Genomic DNA, 19848 nt, shown 5'->3' with positions numbered 1-19848 from the left:
TTCAAATCCAGCTTCAGACACTTGACACTTACTAGGCGTGTGACACTGGGTAAGTCACTTAACCCCAATTGGCTCCAACATATTGGGGCATCTCCAGTCATCCTGATATATATCTTGCCACTGGACCCAGATGGCTCTGGGGGAGAGAGTGAGGCTGGTGATTTTCCATAGCCCTACCTCACTTGAATCCAATTCACTGAAAGTCAAGACATCACCCAGATGTCATGGTCCTTTTCAAGGGACAAACAACAATAACAACAACAATGGTCCTAGCACTGCACTATATTGTAGATAAAAACAAACAAACAACAAGACAACCCCTGCCCTCAAAGAATTTTCATTCTACAGAGGGAAAATAACACATAAAGGGGAGCTAGAGGATAGGGAAGAAGGTGTCAGTGGCTTGACTTGGAGCTGGTGGTGGGTAAGTGAAGTGCAGAACTGGTTCTTGGGAAAATAAGTTAAAAACTCACCTATCTGAGTTTTTTATCTTATTTATATATTTTCTTATTTATTCCTAACAGCAACCCTGTCTAGCTTCTTCTACCCTCCAAGAGAGACTTTAATTCCTGCCAGGAGGGGAAGCAAGAGGTTAAAGATATCCATCTGCTACCTTTGGTATTTTTAGTCTAGAAGAGGATATGATCAGGTACAATCTAATTTCTGATTGCCATTTCTCATTACTGGGGTGGAGGACCCCAATCTTTATATCCAAGTCTTGACCCCTTCCCACCTAATACCAGTTCCATAATGAACACATATGGTGGATAGCAAAGAAGCTTATGAATTTAAATCACAGTACAACAAACATTAGGGAAAGCATCCATAGAAGAATATACACCTGATAACATACAATGAGGGAGCTCTCCCATGGAAGTCAGGCAAGTTAGTTCAACTTAGAGAGAGTCCCAGATCTCCCCCAAGGAGAAATTTCTCAAAGTCTCTAGAGTAGCAATCTGGAAATAGAGGTATGCTGGAGACTGCTGGCTCCCCTTATCCCTTCCCAGAGTCTTTTCTTGGCCTCTATCATATTTCCTCTAGAAATTAGAGAAGCTCCAGGAACAAAAGTGCCTCTAGAGCCCCAACTCCACTTGGGGCTTAATAAGTCCCAAAGAAGACTAAAGAGAGTGAAAGTCTATCCCACTCTTGACAACTCTGCCCTACCTCCTCAGGAAGGGATTCATCTCCATTAATGAGGAAAGTCCCATACCTATGGGCTTTGGGACACTTGTATCCTTATCTCCATTTCACAGTTGAGGAATCTGAAGCTAAGAGAACCTTTGACTTGTCCAAGGTCACGTGGCTTCTAATTGGCAGACTGGGAACTTGTGGTCTTCCAATGACAAAATCCAGGTGAGATCCTACCAGTGTGGACAAGACCTCTCAAACAAGGTGACATCTTTTAATTGGCTGTATGACAGTCCACCCAATAGGTTCACTGGAAAATCTAGCAAAAGTGAAAGGAACTTGACTGGTTTCCAGAGAGAGGGGGAAACTACAAGAGAGGGAAAAAGGAAATAAAGTAGGTTTTTTTCTGTTTTGTTGCTTGTGTGACCCCTGCACAATTCATACTTCCTTTGACTTCTTCCACTTGAATACTTCTTCTTCTCATTGTGTCTGTCTTGGACTTGGTCTCAGACTTGGTCTCCATCTTGGCGCTTTTAATCGTTTGCTCGTCTTTGTTTTCCCTGAATAAAAAACTAAGCCGTCTCTCTAGCTTTCTGATATGAATAAAGAATATGGTGATGATTTGTGTATGTGGAGGGGGTTTTCATGTTTCCTTTTCATCAGAAATATTCCGCTCTTCCCCCTTACATAATTGCTATAGAAACGCCAAGTCCCCTTCTATCCTTTTGTGTATGAAGACAGACTTCCCTTTAACTTCTCCTTAACTCAAGCCCATTCAATCTCAGTCAGCTTCGAAGTACATCAATGCATGGGGATTTTTGCAAGAATAGAGTATAAAACCTCTTTGAGTCAAACAATCAATCAACCAATTAACAGTAATTAAGCACCTACTATGTGCCAGGCACTATGTTAAGCATTAGAATCATTCAATGAGCATTTTTTTTTGTTGGTGGTGGTGGGGCAATGGGGGTTAAGTGACTCACCCAGGGTCACACAGCTAGTACGTGTCAAGTGTCTGAGGCTGAATTTGACCTCCAGGGCCAGTGCTTTATCCACTTCGCCACCAAGCTGCCCCTCGATGAGCATTTATTAAACACCAGAGACACAAAGAAAGGCAAAAAATGGTCTCAACCCTCAAAGAATCCACATTCTAATGGGAGAGAATAGAAAAATAGCCAGGAAGTTACAAGATATAGACAGAGTATATAGAAGATAATCTGAGAAGCTAAGGTATTAACAGCTGGTTGGACTGGGAAAGACCTCCTGTAGAAGGTAAGATTTGAGTTGAGTCTTGAAGGAATTCAGGAGGGAAACAGCAGGCAGAGATGGGGAGGGAGAGCAATGGGGACACAGCCAATGGTACAGAGAAGAAATGAAGTGTCATGCTCAAGGAACGTCACTCGCAGCCCAGAATGGCCGGGAAGACGAATGAAGAGCAAGAAGATTGTGAAGGGAGAAAGGGGCCTGTCCTGCTGTTGCCTGCCCCAAAATGATTCTTTCACCCCACCTTCAGATTCAGTGCAGACAGTCAAAAGTCAGACCGCCCCCCCCCCGCCCCCCCCATTGGCTGGGTCATGGTTTTTAGAATTGCCTTGTAACGATTGGAATGACGCCACCTGCTGGATACTTACTGTAGAAGAGTTCTGCCCATGAAGGGAAGGTCTTTGAGGGCAAGACCAGGAGTCAGGAAGTGACACGGGCTAGTGGGAGGAGGAAGGAAGAGACTGGCGCTCAGTCTCGGCCTCTTTCCTGGGGACGCTGGCGGAGAAGGGAGCTAAAAATGTGCTCTCCCTTTAATAGATAGAAATCTAGGCCTTTCTCTCTCTCTTTACCAAATTCTTATTCTCCTTAATAAATGCTTAAAAGTCTAACTCTTGCTAAAGCTTATAATTTATTGGCGACCACTCATTAGATATTTTAGACAGTTTAGCTAGAATTTTAGCCCTTAACAGCCTTCTTAGAAGGGAGTGAAAGGAAAATGTGGAAGAGGGAGGATGGGGAGTCTCAGGGAGAATCCATGCTCAGGAATATGCTTCCCCTTCCTCTTCTTCCAGGCACCTGGCCACCATGGCCTCTTGTGTAGGATGTCTGGCCTAGCCCGGACCCAGGGTCCTCAGAGCTTCCCTAGTGCTGAAGAGAGAAAATGAAAATGTCTTTCTTTGGACACAGAACCTGATGCTTTCGCCCTATATGTCCATCTGACTGTCTGGATGATTCTTTCCAGAATTGAGGGAAACGGAAGTTTTTCTTTTCTCTAGGTCTGGACTTCTTGAAAACAGATAGGGCAGAAGCATTCACCTATGCCCTGACAGATATCGGCTCCTCCTTGTCACTGAAGATTCAGGGAGTATGAGGAGACAGATTTAGGAGAAGGCAGGGCTAGGGCAGCCTAGGAGAAACCAGCCACAGCATGAACACCCTAAGGGCCCTAATGGAAAGGGAAATTTCTAAATGTGGTTGGGCTGGGCTCTGATTACACAGTGACTGGGTAGGCACTTAGTAAACCTGACCCTGGGAACCTTGGGGAGGGATTTGGCTCTAGCCTATGAGGCCTGTCCAGACTGCAATTGATAGTGAGTTAAGCATTATACAAAATTATCCCATAAACCCTGGAATGGGTTTTTTTTTAACAAAACAAATCAAGATGTATAAATATTAATGAATAGTCTCCTCTTTGTGGCAAGAAGGATGTGAGGTACAGCTAATGACTCCGGCAGCAGATAACATCAGCTGTGAATATTTCATAGAGCTGCTCGGCTGGACCTCACGGACCGGGGTCCCTCACCCACACACATGTAACATGTAGTTCTCACAGATTTGCAAGGACCCCAGGAGAGATAGAAGAATTTTCTTGATTTCCTTCTGGAAGAAAGCTCACATCTTCTGAAGCATCTTCTAGAATTGCACCACTACCTATGTGACATTGGGTAATTCACTCTCTGGGCCTCAGTTTCCTCATATGGGAAGGGTATTAGAGTAGATGACCTCTAGATCTATGATCCCATCATAACAGGGTATTTAATGACCCCTAAGCCTAGTCTTTATCAGCATGCTCAGCTGATGGAATTCCTCATGTAGCAGAGGCCAGGCGACCCGCTTCCTGGAGACCAGTGGGGGTATGTAATGGAAGTAGCTGTGGAAAGATTTTGAAACATTTTAGATGTTCTAGGCCAGTATCCTGTTGTACTATGAAAAAGTAAGCCCAAGGTAAAAAGTCTTTATACCCCTCCTTACTCTCTAGGTTCAAACTGAGGTCTAGGTCTGTGGCACTTTCTCCCCTGTGCAAATTCCCAGATGGACCAGAAATTTGCCATGTGGCCCTTTACCCTATCTGTGAGAATGTGTGTGTCTGGCCAAAGCAAGGAAAAGCTTTTAAACTTCCCTGAAAAGTTGAAGAATTCATGGAATAAAGCCTCTCCCCTGAGATAGATAACACCTGCATTCTGATCTCTTCTGAGGCAGCCGTAAGTGATATCACAGTTACTGCCATTATCGTTATTATTGTTATTATTATTATATGGCTGCCAAGGACAAGAACAGGTGATACAGAGATGAAAAACCTCACAGACAATAAGTGGTTCTTCAGAGACACTCTGACCCCCCCCTCACCAATACCATCTCCTTCTCAGGGGTAGCCCCCCAGGTGCTGTCAATCAAACCTCTTTGCTTAAGCACTAAATTCACTTAAAACATTTTTTTTAAAAAAAGAAGAAATTAACAAATGGAGCTGGAGCACACTTTCCCCCCAGCCTTTCTCTGACGTTTCCCCACCCAGAGGCAGATAAAACGCTTCGCTTGTCAGTCAGCAGTAAATACCAGGTTTGGGCTTTGTACTGTACATCCCCAGAATAGACATCATTAATGGCCTTGATGACAGCCACTGATTTCTGAAGCATGCAGAGGGAGGGAGGGAGAAAGGGAGGGAGAGAGTGAGACAGAAAGAGAGAGAGAGAAAGAGAGACACAGAGAGAGACAGAGACACAGAGACAGAGACACAGAGAGACACAGAGAGAGAAAGAGACAGAGACACAGAGAGACACAGAGAGAGACAGAAAGACAGAGAGAGATGGAGAGAGACAAAGACACAGAGACAGAGAGAGAGGAGAAAGACAGAGGACAGAGAAAGAAGGAAGAAAGAAAAGGGGAAAGGGGGCAGGAAAAAGAGACAGATGGAGAGAGAAAGAGAGAGGAGAGACAGAGAGGGAGGGAGGAAGGGAAAGAGACAGAGAGAGAGAGAAAGAGAGAGAGAGACAGAGAGAGAAAGAGAGAGAGAGAGAGAGAGACAGAGAGACAGAGAGACAGAGAGACAGAGAGACAGAGAGAGAGAGGAGAATGACAGAAACAGAGGACAGAGAAAGAAGGAGGAAGGGAGAGGGGAGGAAAGGAGGCAGGAGAGAGACACAGACAGACAAACAAGAGAGACACAGACAGAGAGAAAGGAGAGACAGAGAAGGAGGGAGGAAGGGAGGAAGAGAAAGAAAAAAGAGAACAGAGGGAAGGAGAGACATAGGATAGAGAACGGGAGGAAGAGAGGGGGAGGCAGGAAGAGAAAGAGACAGTGACAGAGAGGGAGGGAAGAAGAGAGGGGGAGGGAGATAGAAAGAGAGACAAGAAGGGGGAAAGAGACAGACAGACAGAGGACAGAGAAAGGGAAGAAAAGAAGGTGGGAGGCAGAGAGAGAGAGACAGAGAGAGAGAGAGAGAGAGAGCGAGTGAGCGAGCACTGGAGGAGGTAGGTGGCGTTTTGCAGCAGTCTTCCCTATCTTTCTTGGGGTAACATGCTCCCTGTAATTTTGTAATTTTGGTCATACTTTCTCATCATCTGAAAGATTTAATGGAGTGTAGATGGTGTGCATTTCACTCAGCAGTTTTTGTTATTGTTTGTCTTAGCAGAACCATGAAAGAAAGAGTCACAGAGGGTCAAAGGGGAAAAAAATCACCAGCCTAACAATATTGGGGCGCCAGACAAATGTACCCCAATTTTGAAGGTTTCCTTAAATATGTCTCATTAGCTGCAAAATTTTCAGCTTGGCATAAGAAGAAAAAACAAACTTGTGAATAATTAGGTCTCTTCCAAACAGAAAGGGCCTGGAGAAGGAGGGAGTTCGGCATCAGTGGAAGAGAAGGCATCTTTAAGGGAACCCTCAATGATCACTGTAATGGTGATTCCTGGTCAGATAAAAGTTGGGTTAGATGGTCCCTGAGACCTCTTCAAGCTCTAAGATTTTCTAATTTTGCGGAGGCTGGTTTTGTCAGGGACTCACATTTGTCCCCAATCTATGATGCCAATTTCCAAAAGAAATGCAAAGAGGAAAGAAACTTGCGCTTCCCAGCACAGATTGTGTATGGGGGGGAGTGAGGGAGGAAGGGGAGGAGGGATGTTGTCTGATTTATATAACAAAATAGGCTTTGGAAATTCTCCTTGGTCCTTGAAGGCTGGGGTTTAATATCTTAACATGCCCTCTATTTCCTCTACTTGTCAGGACTTAACTGCCTCTTTGATGCTGAGTTTTCAGGTATACACCAGCGGGGCTCCGGAGTCCAGGTTCATTAGGGAACTCATGACCTGCCCTGCATGGAATGTGTTTTGTAATAGAATTACAGGAGCTGCAGAGGCAGAAGTATGACCAATGATGAGCACTTGCCTGTCCCCATCACTGACAAGTCCCTCCACTGTTCTGAACAATAAGACCGTGACAGCAGCCTACCAGCTGCTGTATCACCAACTCCAAGGATTAAATGTGGGAAACACTAGATTTTTCTATTTAACTGGGCATCCACCCAAAACTGTGTGTGGCTGCATAAACAGAAGGAGAAGTGACTTGTGATTGGAGTAGAGAAAGGTGAGTGTGATGTGATTTCTGCATAGGAGATTTATGGAGTTGGCTGTAGAGCTTCTGGAGAGAGACATATATGGTGCTCTCTTGGGAAGAGATACATGGACAGACATGTAGGGGGAACCCACCTCCTCCATGTGTCTCTAACTTCCAGCTTCTCCCCTAGAGACTGCCAGAATGGACCTCCTTGGGGGAGATCAAGCCTGCTCTTGGTTTGAACTGAGTTCTCATCTCATTCCCAGCTAAAGAGCTTCCTCACTCCTATATTCTTTGGTTCAACATTTTCTATTTGTCTATTCATTTATTCATTCATTTGTTTGTTTCGTTAGTTTGTTTACTGACTTTACAGAGTAACAGACAATGGGAACTCAAGGCCTGCTCAGTGGAATTTAATTTGAAGATTTAGTGGGATAACCAGGAGTTCCTAAGAAGAAAGGATGCTGGCCTCCTTTAAAGGGGACACAGCTGCCAAGAACACAGAGGGACTAGTCCTGCTGTATTCTTTCCCAAGCAGACAACCACATATGGAGTTTTGTGTTCGTTTCTGAACACCACAGTTTAGGAATAACATTGATAAGCTGGAGTGCATCCAACATAATCAGCACTTCGAAAGGCCTCGAGGCCATGCTATATAAGGATAAGTGTAAGGAAGTGGGGATATTTAGCCTGAAGAAGAATAAATTCAGGGGAGGCACACTAGTGTTCTTCAAGGATCCAAAGGGCTGTCAAATGGAATTGGGGTTAGACTTGTTATCTTTGGGCCCAGAAGGCAGCAGTGGGGCCTTGGAGCCCCTTTCTGGATCTAGAAATATGATCTTATGATAAATGGCAAAGAAAAACATTTAGGCTGAATGTCAGGAAAACAAATTTCCTAACAATTTTTGTTGTTGTTCTTCAGACGTATCTGACTCTTTGTGACCTCATTTGGGGGCTTTCTTGGAAAGTATACTGGAGTGGTTTGCCATTTCCTGTTCCATCTTATTTTACAGAAGAGGAAATCGAGGCAAACAGGATTAATGATTTGCCCACGGTCACACAGCTAGTAAGTGTCAGAGGTCAAATTTGAACCCAGGTCTTCCTCACTCCAGGCCTGGTACTCTACCTAGTGATGTTAATTCCTAACCATCAAAACTATTAAAAAGTGGAATGAGATGCCTCTTTGGAGGCCTTCAAACAGAGGCTGGACAATCACTTGCCAAGCATGTTGTAGAAGAGATTATATTGTGGGTAGAGGTTGGACTAGATCAGGCCCCTTTTTTGTGGTATGGGCCTCATTGGCAGTCTGGGGAAGCCTACAGCCCCCTTCTCAGAGCCATTCTTTTCAATTATTGAAGGAAATGCTAAATTTCAGTTCAAAGTCAATAAAAATAAAGATGAATTTTCCCCCCATATACACAGACGTCCTGGCATCTTAAGAACTCCTGGGCTAGAGGGTGGTTTCTTCAGACTCTAAAAGTCTGTCATTGTGCAAATCAAATACTTGAGAGCTAATAAAGGGCAATCCCCCTAATTCACACCCGATCCAATGATTCTTCCTCCACCCCTCATTCCTACGAGAGACTATAGAGTGGATTTGGTACATCCTTCAGTGCTTTTCACTGTCAGCCAGCCCCCTGACTCCTCTTCCAATCTGTCCTTCTCTCTGTCTAGTATTATGGCCACATGAATAGAGGGAATTGTTCAACCCTTTTACCCCCAGCAGAAACTAGGCAAAGGATGAAGCATGGAGCTCTTCAATAAGGAAAGGATGGGCATGCAAGGACCTCACTTTCTCAGCCCTCCCGGGTCTGCGAAGAGTGGCTATTATCCATAAGCATCAGAGAAGATGACAAATTGCTAGAAGCACCCCACATAGTGATAAGAGTGACCTTAAAGATTAGAAAGATGGTGACCATATGGGAAAAAAAGAGCTTGCATTAATTAGGAGTTAGGAGATCTGAGTTGAGGGATGGTTCTGCCACTCATTCGTTATGTGCCCTAAACCAACCACAAGTCAAGTCAACAAGAAGTAACTATGGAGGATCTACAGTGTGCTGGTCACTGTGCTAAGCTCTGGGTACACAAAGAAAGACAAAGAACCGTCCCTGTTCTCAAGGAGATCATGGTGCATTGGAGGAGATGACCTGGGTATGACTAAACAAGATACATACAGGATAGACTAGAAATAATTAAACCCTGTCTGAACCTCAGTTGTGTGTGTGTGTGTGTGTGTGTGTGTGTGTGTGTGTGTGTGTGGTTTTTTTCAAAATAAAAAGGATAGGGAGCAGCTAGGTGACTCAGTGGATAAAGCACTGGCCCTAGATTCAGGAGGACCTGAGTTCAAATCTGGTCTCAGACACTTACTAGCTGTGTGACCCTGGGCAAGTCACTTAACCATCATTGCCCTGCCAAAAATAATAAAAAGGATAGCCTAGATCTCAAAAGTCTGCGAATTAAGACATAAAAAGTTTAAGAGGCTCCCGAACCTAACCCTCTCATCCCCAACTCAATTCCCAACTTACATCCTACTCTTGATGTCTTATTTTTTTGCCTCTAATTCCACCCCCTTGCCTGGAACTCCCTTCCTGCCTTACATCTACATACACACATTCCTATCATTTATCCCAACATGACAGTGTTTGGAGACTCTACCTACTTCTCTCCTCATAATACAGACAGGAAGGAGTCAGAGCCCTACATTCCCCAAGAGGCCAGTCAATCAAATAAGACTCTTCTTTATAGATAGTCCACGTTTCTTTAACCTGTCTAGCTAGATATCGGGAGCCAGAACTAGGACAACACATCCATGATCACTAGTTAAGGCTTAGAAACCATGCCCATTTCTATTTTAAAAAATGACTCCCCCTAAAGTCTCCATCCCCCCAACCCCATGTGTTACTTACCATCCGCCAAAGTCTTTGAGCTTTCGCTGTCATATAAGTAACTTGACATATCACAAAATAAATACCCTTGTGCCAAGGACAACAGTATTTTCTGGCATTAAAAAAGTATGTGCATTTTAAAAAGGTAACATTTAGAAAGTGTCTGTAAGGTTGCCCAGTGCTCTCCCAAGCATCACATTCGAGGGACGAGAATTAGGAGCAAGCTCAGCTGGTGCGACTCAGATAAGTAGCACTGGCCTGGATCAGTTATCACAGCATCATCACTTCTCCCACACATCTAGACAATATAGTGGGGAGGTGAGAAAGGGGGAAGGGCAGAGGCAATCCTCATGAGGCACACATGGGACCAGCCTCAACTCTGGGAATAATGTACAGTCCACCAGAACAATGGGAGGAAAACAAGGTGGTATGAAATGGTCACTGGATTTAAGGACCTGAGTCCTGATCTGAACTCTGCCACTTCCTAGCTGTCCTTCTTTAGCCCTCATTTCCTTCATGTGAAAAATGAGAAGGTTCAGTTAGATTTATCCACTCATTGGTTCATCAAAAAGTTGAGACACTTAACATGCACAAGTACACGAGGCACTTATATGCTAGGAACCATGCTAGAGACCATGGATACCAAGGCAATAACGAGTCCTTGCCTCCAAGGAGCTATGGGGGAGAAACAACATTAAAACAGATGTATTTGGGGGCAGCTAGGTGGCACAGTGGATAAAGCACTGGCCCTGGATTAAGGAGGACCTGAGTTCAAATCCAGCCTCAGACACTTGACACTAGCTGTGTGACCCTGGGCAAGTCACTTAACCCTCATTGCCCCGCTCCCCCAGGAAAAAATGCATTTTATATATAACTATATGTACATACATACATTCACATATATGTATGTGTGTGTATATATATATGCATATTATATACACGTTTATATGGGGGAAGCTAGGTGGCACAGTGGGTAGAGTGCCAGGCCTGGAGTCAGGAAGACCCATCCTCCTGAGTTCAGATCTGGCCTCAGACACTTACTAGCTGCATGACCCTGGGCAAGTCATCTAACCCTGTTTGTCTCCATTTTCTCATCTATAAAATGAGCTGGAAAAGAAAATGGTAAACCACTTCGGTATCTTTGCCAAGAAAACCCCAAATAGGGTCATAAAGAGTAGAACAAAACTGAAAAATGACCGAAGAACAACAACAGCATATTTATGTGTGTATGTATTTATATGTGTATGCATGTATATATATGTGAGTATATGTGTCTATATATATTGTGTATGTATATGTGTATGGGTATGTATGTGTATGTGTACAGAAAGAAAGAAAGATAGATAGATAGATAGATAGATAGATAGATAGATAGATAGATAGATAGATAGATAGATAGATAGATAGACAGATAGAAGTAAATACAACATGATTTCCAGAAGGGAGGGTTTTAGCAAATTATAGATCATAGATTAAGAACTAGAAGGGACTTCAAAGGTCATTAAGACCAACATCTTCATTTTACAGATGTGATAAAACATATAGAGAGAGGTTAATTGACTTGCTCAGAATCATACTAATACTAATGTGTAGGAAGTAGGATTTAAGCCCAAGTATTCCTGACTCGGCTCTAATTTCCAATCCACTACATCAATCTACCTCTCTCCTACAACCATAGTGGGCCTCATATAAGAGGCAGCCCTTGAACTGACCCTTGAAGGATCCTAGGTATCTTACAAGGCAGAGATGAGGAAGTCCTGTATTCCAGGCATGGGGGATAGCCTTTGCAAAGACAAGGGAGGGGACAACAAGGTGGCGCAGTGGATAAAGCACTAGCCCTTGATTCAGGAGGACCTGAGTTCAAATCTGACCTCAGACACTTGACACTTACTAGCTGTGTGACTCTGAGCAAGTCACTTAACCCTCATTGCCCCACCAAAAAAAAAAATCCAACAGTTGTTGGCCACATTGGTTAGCAAAGATAAGTGAGTGTGGAACAGGAGGTGCAATGGCATGTGTGAGGAACATCAAGCAATCTGATTTGCCTGGAATGCAGGGTTTATGAAGGGAAAAAATGGCTGATAAGCCTGGGAAGTTCTTGCTAGAACCAAATTGTATAGGGTTTTAAATGCCAGAGAAAACTGAATTCTGTCCTAGAGGCAAGGGGAGCCACTGAAGTTTCTTAAGTAAGGCAGTAGCCAAACCAGAATTGTGCTAAAGCAATATCAATTTGGCAACTATTGGGCAGATACACGGGAAGAGTGAAAGACTGGGTGTGAGAAACCAATCAGGAGGCTCCTGCCACAGACTAGGTAAGAGGTGATTAGAGTTTGAATCAGCATGGTATGTGTATGAGTGAAGAGAAGGGAATAGCTGCAAAAGATGTTGTGAAGGCAGAAACAATCAGACTTGGCAAGTGATTGAATATGAAAGAGGATGGAGAGACTCTGAAACAGCAAATCCAGGTGCCTGCATTGCCCTCAACAAATATATAGTCAGAAAGAAGGGAGAATTTGGAAGAAAAGATGAGTTCTGTTTTAGACTTGTTGAGTCTGAGATGCCTATAGGATATCAGGTAGAATGAATGAATGAACAAACAAACGAATGAATGATCTGTGAGTGAAAAACATTTCTTAAGTGCTATGTGCCAGGCACTGTTCTAAGTATTGGAAATATAAATGTAAAAACAAACAATCCCTGCCTTCAAGGATCTTAAAATCTAGTAGGAGAAAAGTAGCATGTATAGAGAATCGGTAACCAGAAGAGGGAGTTATGGTCTGGACAGTTACAGAAATGGTGACGACACATAAGATGTGGACTTGCTAGAAGCTCTGATCAGAGAGCTAAAGGTATAAAGGGTAGGGGTGGCAAGAAGTTATGATCATGGTAGATAATAAATATCAAGGTGGCCTGGCTAGATGCCCAGATGAGATAGGAAGGTGAAGTGTGTGTTGTTGTCTAGAGACAGTCAGGTGGCTTAAATGGGCTTTAGGCTCACTGAAGTCACCAATCAAAATAGCTGGGTGCTAGAATAGAATGTCTAAGAACGGGTGCATTAATTTTCCCAGGGATAAAATACAAGGATTTTATAGATCCAGAGAGCGGAAGTCTAGCTCATTGAGAAAGGTCAAAGGGTAAGAATCAGGGCAGGGGTGGGAAGCAGATGATGAAGTCTGGACAAATGAATGACTAGGTAGAATGCCCAATACAGTTGTTGGTGTGGGACTGGAACTCAGCAGAGAGACTACAGCTGGATATTTACATCTGGGAGTTACCTGCATAGAGATAAATCACTGAACCCATGGGAGGTGACAGGATCACCTTAAGAGAGCACATAGAGTAAGAAAAAAGGACAGAACCCTGGGGTATACCCACAGTTAGTGAGCATGACCTATACAATGATCCCACAAAGAAGATTGAGGGTTAGCAGCCAGATAGGAGGAGAGCCAAGAGAGAGCAGCATCCAGAAAACACAATTAGGAAAGAAAAGCCAAGAGGCAGGGTGATCAACAACTTCAAGTACTACAAAGAGACAAGAAGGATGAGGACTCAAAAGATGCCACCTGATTGGGCAATTAAGAGATCAATGGTAACTCTAGAAACAGCAGTTTCAGTTGAGTGATGACATCAGAAATCAAGTTGCAAGGGGCTGTGAAGTAACTGAGAAGAGAAATGGAGGCAATGAGTGCCCACAGCTACTCTGATATAAACAGCAACATAACAAATTTAGATCTGGAAAAGCCTTTGAGTTAAATTTCCTCATTTTACAAATGAGGAAACTGAGACCCAGAGAGATTGTGACTCAATAGAGCCACTGCAATCACTGGATTGTACCACAAGACAGACACCTACCTTGTCTTTCTTTAATGTAGGCTCTGGCTCCAGTTGGAAGGATTTGGAAGGGGAGCTATGTAGAGCAGAGAAGAGAGATGGTACTCAGACCCAAGACTTCATCAGAGTAGGAAAACTCCCTCTACCAAAATAAATTGACAAATTTATACTCTTAAAGAGGCACTGAGAGGTCACGGAGCCAATATGTCAAATGTAAAACTTGAACTTGTGCCTCTCTGACTCTGAGGCCAGCCCTCTATGCTCCAGGCCACACTTCCTCTCATTTAGAAGATATAAGAGTGTACACACATGGGCCAGAGATAAGAGGCTGAAGAGAAGAGGAATTCACATTGTTCATTTATACTTGCTTATTCCTCTGCCCTAATTTTCCCAACCTGCAAAATGGGGGCATCAATGATTCCTCAAAAGGTGAGGTGACCCAGCAGACACATTGGCACTAGGCAGGCAGCCAATGTGTGAAGGTGTGTGTTTGTGTGTGTGTGTGTGTGTGTGTGTGTGTTGGTTGTTTTTTTAAGGTATGATAAAGTGCTCTTTTCAAGGCTGTCATCTATAGTCTTACTTATGTTCTATTCTCAGGAGGCCTGCCCCCGCACTCTCTCCAGAACATCAACTTTAATTTAAAGACGCGTCAAAGATCTTTGAAGGCCTAAATCTTGCCTTCTCCAGCTGGTCAGAGATATTGGCATATTAATCTATTTAGTAATTATGCGAACAAGCTCCAACCATGTGTTATTGAAAATTAAACTATCAAAATGTGTCCAATCAAATCGCTCAATTTCTCAATCCCGTCGTGTCGTTAGATTCAACACCAAGATTAATTATGAAGCAATGGGCCAGGTTCACCAGATGTTCAGCTGACTCTAGTCAAGGTGTATCTGTTTCTGCAGCTAGCCCCGCAGACTCAGCCACTGAGCCCCGAACCACATGTTCTCTCTAGGATTCCATTACCGGGAACTAGTCCTCTAGAGACTGGGTCAGTGTCTGCTCATTCTGCGGTTCAAAGCCTTCGAGAGGGAATGATTTGCTTCTTTCCATGTTCCCTAAAAGGGAGAGTTGTGGGGGTGGGGAGATAGTGATTAGCTTCAAACTAAACAGAAGAATTAGGATTAGAAGAAACCTCAAAAACCATCCAGTCCAATGAATATCTCAAATGTGCTTTATGTATATACCTTCAGGAGTAATTCCATGGGGCATTTGTGAGGATGGACCTGGGGTCAGCCCCTTACTAACAGATATGTGGAACACATACCCTCCATACGCTTCCTAAATGACATGCAAAATCAAAGGCTCTTGACTAGTCCTTTAGTCTCCAAGCTGGAGGGGAAGAGGGAAATAAGGACTGTTTTGAGAGTGACTGGCAACTGAACCAGAAAGATCTACCCATTCTGTACTAAGAACTAAATAGAAACAGCTTCCTCTCTCTTTCTCTCCATTTGGAAGTTGTCTCTGAGTACTTGGGCAGCCTCTCCCTTGGGCTTTCTGCAAGGATAAGGAGCATATTTCTCTCTCCTCCCCTACCTCCCCCAGAAGTTATGGTGGTTACACACATAAGGCAGCAAGAACAGGTATTTGCCTAAATGAACCTAAGACTGGAATTCAAATATCTGGCTATCTCTTCTGCTTTGTGTTTCTTTCTCTGAGAATAAGAGACCAGACAGCAATCCTGAAATGGATGGCTGAGACACACATCTCTAGCCTTCAGCTATTCATGAATTCAAGAGTACAATAGTTTTAGGGTCAGATGTTGACTGCCAGCAGGAGATGATTCTTGTAACTGAAGTGCTTCTCAGAGAAAGCATAGTACCACCTCCAGGAGAATTTTTCAGTCTAATGGCTAAAGTCCAAGTTATACCCCAGCTGACCAGAGATCTGAACCTTGACTTCCTGTTCATATTGTTCAAAAAGGGGTGAAAGTCAAATCTGTTCAGCAGTCTCACAAAGTACTTTTATTTTTTGAGAGTATATGATAGAATTGGTAGGTTATGGTTTACGTTTTAAGTATGTGTTACTGTATGCTTAGGAATCTTTTGTGTTTAAAGCATTTCTTTTGTAGTAGAGGAAATAAATAGCTACCCTATATCCAATACCTACTAGTTGGTACAATGATTACCTTTCCAGAAGGGACCCTAGGTATCATTTGGGGGAAGGACCTAGACATAAGCCATAACTAACCTTTGTTTTAGAATTTTTTTTCCTCAATGTTCTACTTTGTTGTGGAAGCATGAATTAACAAATATAAGAAAAAACCTAACTTCTTTCTTTGGGACTTCATCTTCCTAAACCCGGAGCCAGAGACATTTATCTGGAAGAAGGTGACTTTGGGGCTTCAAGTCTCACACATATGTCTGTATTTGTGCATGCACGTATATAATATATGTGCATATGTATATAGATATATATTCACATTTAGTTTTATTCAAAATACACAGTACTATATATGTATATGTATGTACATACAAACACATTCATACACACACACATACACACACACACACACATACACATATATATATATATATATATATGGTTGTTTTTATTTTAGTTGTGTCTGACTCTTCATGATCCTATAATGGGCACCCATGGTTTTCTTGGCAAAGACACTGGAGTGGTTTGCCATTTCCTTCTCTAGTGAATTAAGGCAAATAGAGGTTAAGTGACTTGTCCAGGGTCAAAAGCTAGTAAATTTTTGAGGCCAGATTTGAACTCGGGTCTTCCTGATTCCAGGCTCAGTGCTCTATCCCTTGAGCCACTTAGATGCCTCCATATTTCTATGTATACATATATATATATATATATATTCTTTTGAATATATCTTAATGTACATGTATATATATATGTTTAGATAGAATATTTAGGTATGGATATGTGTGTGGATATATTGCATCATACACAAATATATGTATATGTGTATTCTGAATATATCTAAATCTGTCTATGTCTCTCCCATTCAATGTAACTTCCTTAAGTTCAGGGATTTTTTGCTTTTATGTTTGTATTACTAACACCGGGTGCAATTTCTTTTACTTAGCTTTTACTAAATGCTTGTTTGCCTTATGGATCAAACAAGAAATTTTTCAAAAACATACCTCACAAGTGATCATCCTACCTTTGCTTTGAAGACCTCCAGTGAGGGGGAATCCACTATGTCCCTTGACAGTCTCTGCTTCTCGGAAAATGAAGTTAAAAGGACTGGGAAGCTGTTCATTTTGGGTCAAGCCCAAACTTTGACTATTCATCCCCCACAAAATAGGTCCTTTAAAAAAAATTTGCTTCATCCCCTGCTGATAATGCCCCATCCTTGTGATAATAACAGTATGAGCATGTTTAAGTAGTATGAGTTAGTTTAAGTATAATGTTCCTAGAACATGTATAATATTCCCTGCCTGGTACCAATTCATGTGGAGGTTTGATGAGTTTACTTTGAGGCATACATAATGGAGAATCCCTTTCTACACATTTAGAACACATACAGCTATCCTCTGACTATTTCCTGTCGGCTTACTGATGACAAAATCCTTTTTTAAAAAAAATTGACTACTAAGCCAGAACTGAATGTGCATGGGAAAGATTTGAATAAAACAAGAACAACTGTGAGAAGGTGGGTAGAGGAAGCCCTTCCCTCAACCGGCCATGATATGATCATGAATGCATGGCACCTACTTTGTGTTTATTCTTTCCTAATTTTAAGTGATTAAGAATCTGGAGACAAAACCAACCAGGTTACAACTTCATGAGTTTTAAAAGTGCTTGAAAGGTCAGAACTATGAGAGATCCAACAACTACAGCCAGTAGCAGACTCTGTCCATAGACTGAAGAATTCTAGGGAGTAACCTGTTTGATACAGCCTAGCAAGGAGCGAGCCCAGCTGAGTTAGAGAGCAGTTTGTCTATTATTTGGGCCACGCACAGAAGGGAACTTGGTAGGGACTCTGCAAAAAGGAAAAAAGACATCTAGTGCCATGAAGTAACCCTGCCAACACACACACACACACACACACACACACACACACACCCCACATTTGGGATGAGGGATGTTTCGTAGCAACTATTTTAAGTTTGAATTCGCTTTCTCCAGGGACTGAGTGGATATGCAGAAGGGAGAGTGTACCTCCTGGTTTTGGAGAGGAAGATTGTTGTACTTCAAGATCTGCTATACTTTCTTAGTAATTATCCCTTGGTAAATGTTAATTGGTATTAATTTGTTTATTGATATCAGAAAATAGCAACTGATTAACTGATATTGGAAGAACACCAGATGGGAGCTCCTAAGCAATTTTACTAGAATACATAACCCCTAAGGAATTCTCCTGATCCCTGAGGAAAGAAGTAGTAGCTGTCCTCTGGATAACTGCTTTGCTAGTTCCAGTGCAAGAAGTAAGGAAAGTGAGCCCAGAGCATGCACTATCCGTAATTTTCAAAGCTCTTTACATGTGTTATCCTATCTGATCCTACAGCAACCTGGTGAGGCAGGTGCTATTATTTCCCCCATCCTACAGATGAGGAAACTGACTGTCAAAGAAGTTAAGCAGTTTACCCAGGGTACCACACCTAACAACTGACTGTAGCAGAATCTGAACCTGTCATTTCTTACCACAAGTCTAACACTCTACGTATTAGGCCAAACACCAAAAGCTATCTATCACCCATCACCATATCATTCTGGATCTTCCGTTTCCTTCTGTCAGCCGCAGGGTAGAGATTCAGTGGGGAAGGCTCTCCAATTCACTGCATTTTGTTGTAGATTTATTGATGTAAAGAGTAATTTATTGTGAACTTAACTTTAAACAATAACAAAACCAATTAAACTTACATTGACAACTAATTAAAATTTTTAAGGCATCTTCAACATAATGACTCAAACCATTTTCAGATTCCACCAGAAGTTACAGAGGCAACATTTTGTAATGGAAGGAATGCTGTATTTAAATGCAGAGGACCCAAATTCAAAGTCTTACTCTGTAAATGTCTACCTGTGGGACCGAGGACAAATCATTTGATATAGCTGGGCCACAGTTCTGTAAAATTAAGAGGTTTTTCTTCATGACCTCTAAGTTCTTTTCTGGCTCTAAATTTGTGGTCCTGTAATCCTAAAATCTGCGTAACAACTTCTTGGTTATTTCCTCTATGTCCATTTTCCTGGCCATTGTATATATCTCCTACCCTGGATTTGTTTATCTTTTTCTTTTATAAAGTCATGACTGTATATAGTGGTCTATAACTGCAAATAGTGTTGAACAGTGGGCTGGCCTTGGAAGTAAAAATCATAACCTCAAGTGTTGCTTCTGGCACATGCTAGATGTGTCACTGTGGGCAAGTCACCTAATCTCTCAGGGTTTTTTCCAGAACTTTGACTACAGCAAACTTATAAAATGAAGAAAAGTCCAAAACTACCCTTGGTTCTGTGTATCTGCCATCTTCTTCAGCAGAGGTGGTAGTAGAATAACAGAAAACGGGGCAGAGTGTTCTAAGAATCACACAATGAATCAATTCATCAATAAGTATTTATTAAACATTCACTGTGTTCCTGTCACTGTGCTAAGCACTGGGGATACAAAACCCAAAATGAAATATCTCCTGCCCTTGGGGAGCTTACATTCTATCAGGGGAGGCAATATATGCATAAATAAATATATGCAAAACTAAATAAAATAAACACAAGTTGATTTCGGGGCAAGGAAGGAGGGCATTCTTAGGTAGGAGGACCATGAAAGGCTTCATGTAAAACAAGAGACTCTAAGAAATGGAGGTAAGATGGAAATGCATTCCAAGCATGTAAGTGACCAGTATGAAAGTGCAGAGATGGGAAAAGGAATATCATGTGAAAGTAATACCAGCAAAGCCAGTTTGAGTAGATTGTAGAGTATATGAAAGGGAATAATATATAATTAGGTTAGAAAGATAGGTTGGGGTCAGTTGTAAAGGACCTTAAAAGTTTTTTTTTAAATCTTATATTTGATCTTAGAACCAATAGGGAACCACTTGGGTTTATTGAATAGGGGAGTGACATGATCAGACTTGCCTTTTAGAAACAGCATTTTGGCAGCTACATTAGAAGTTGGATTCAAGCAAGGGAGACACTTGAGACAGAATGACCAATCATTAGGAGATATTGTGGAGGTAGACATGACAAGATTTAGGAACTGATTGAATGTGATGTGAGGGGAAATGAAGT

Source organism: Dromiciops gliroides, chromosome 4 (genome assembly GCF_019393635.1).
Source record: "Dromiciops gliroides isolate mDroGli1 chromosome 4, mDroGli1.pri, whole genome shotgun sequence".
Taxonomy (NCBI): Eukaryota; Metazoa; Chordata; class Mammalia; order Microbiotheria; family Microbiotheriidae; genus Dromiciops; species Dromiciops gliroides.
Note: the sequence above shows the minus strand (reverse complement) of the source record.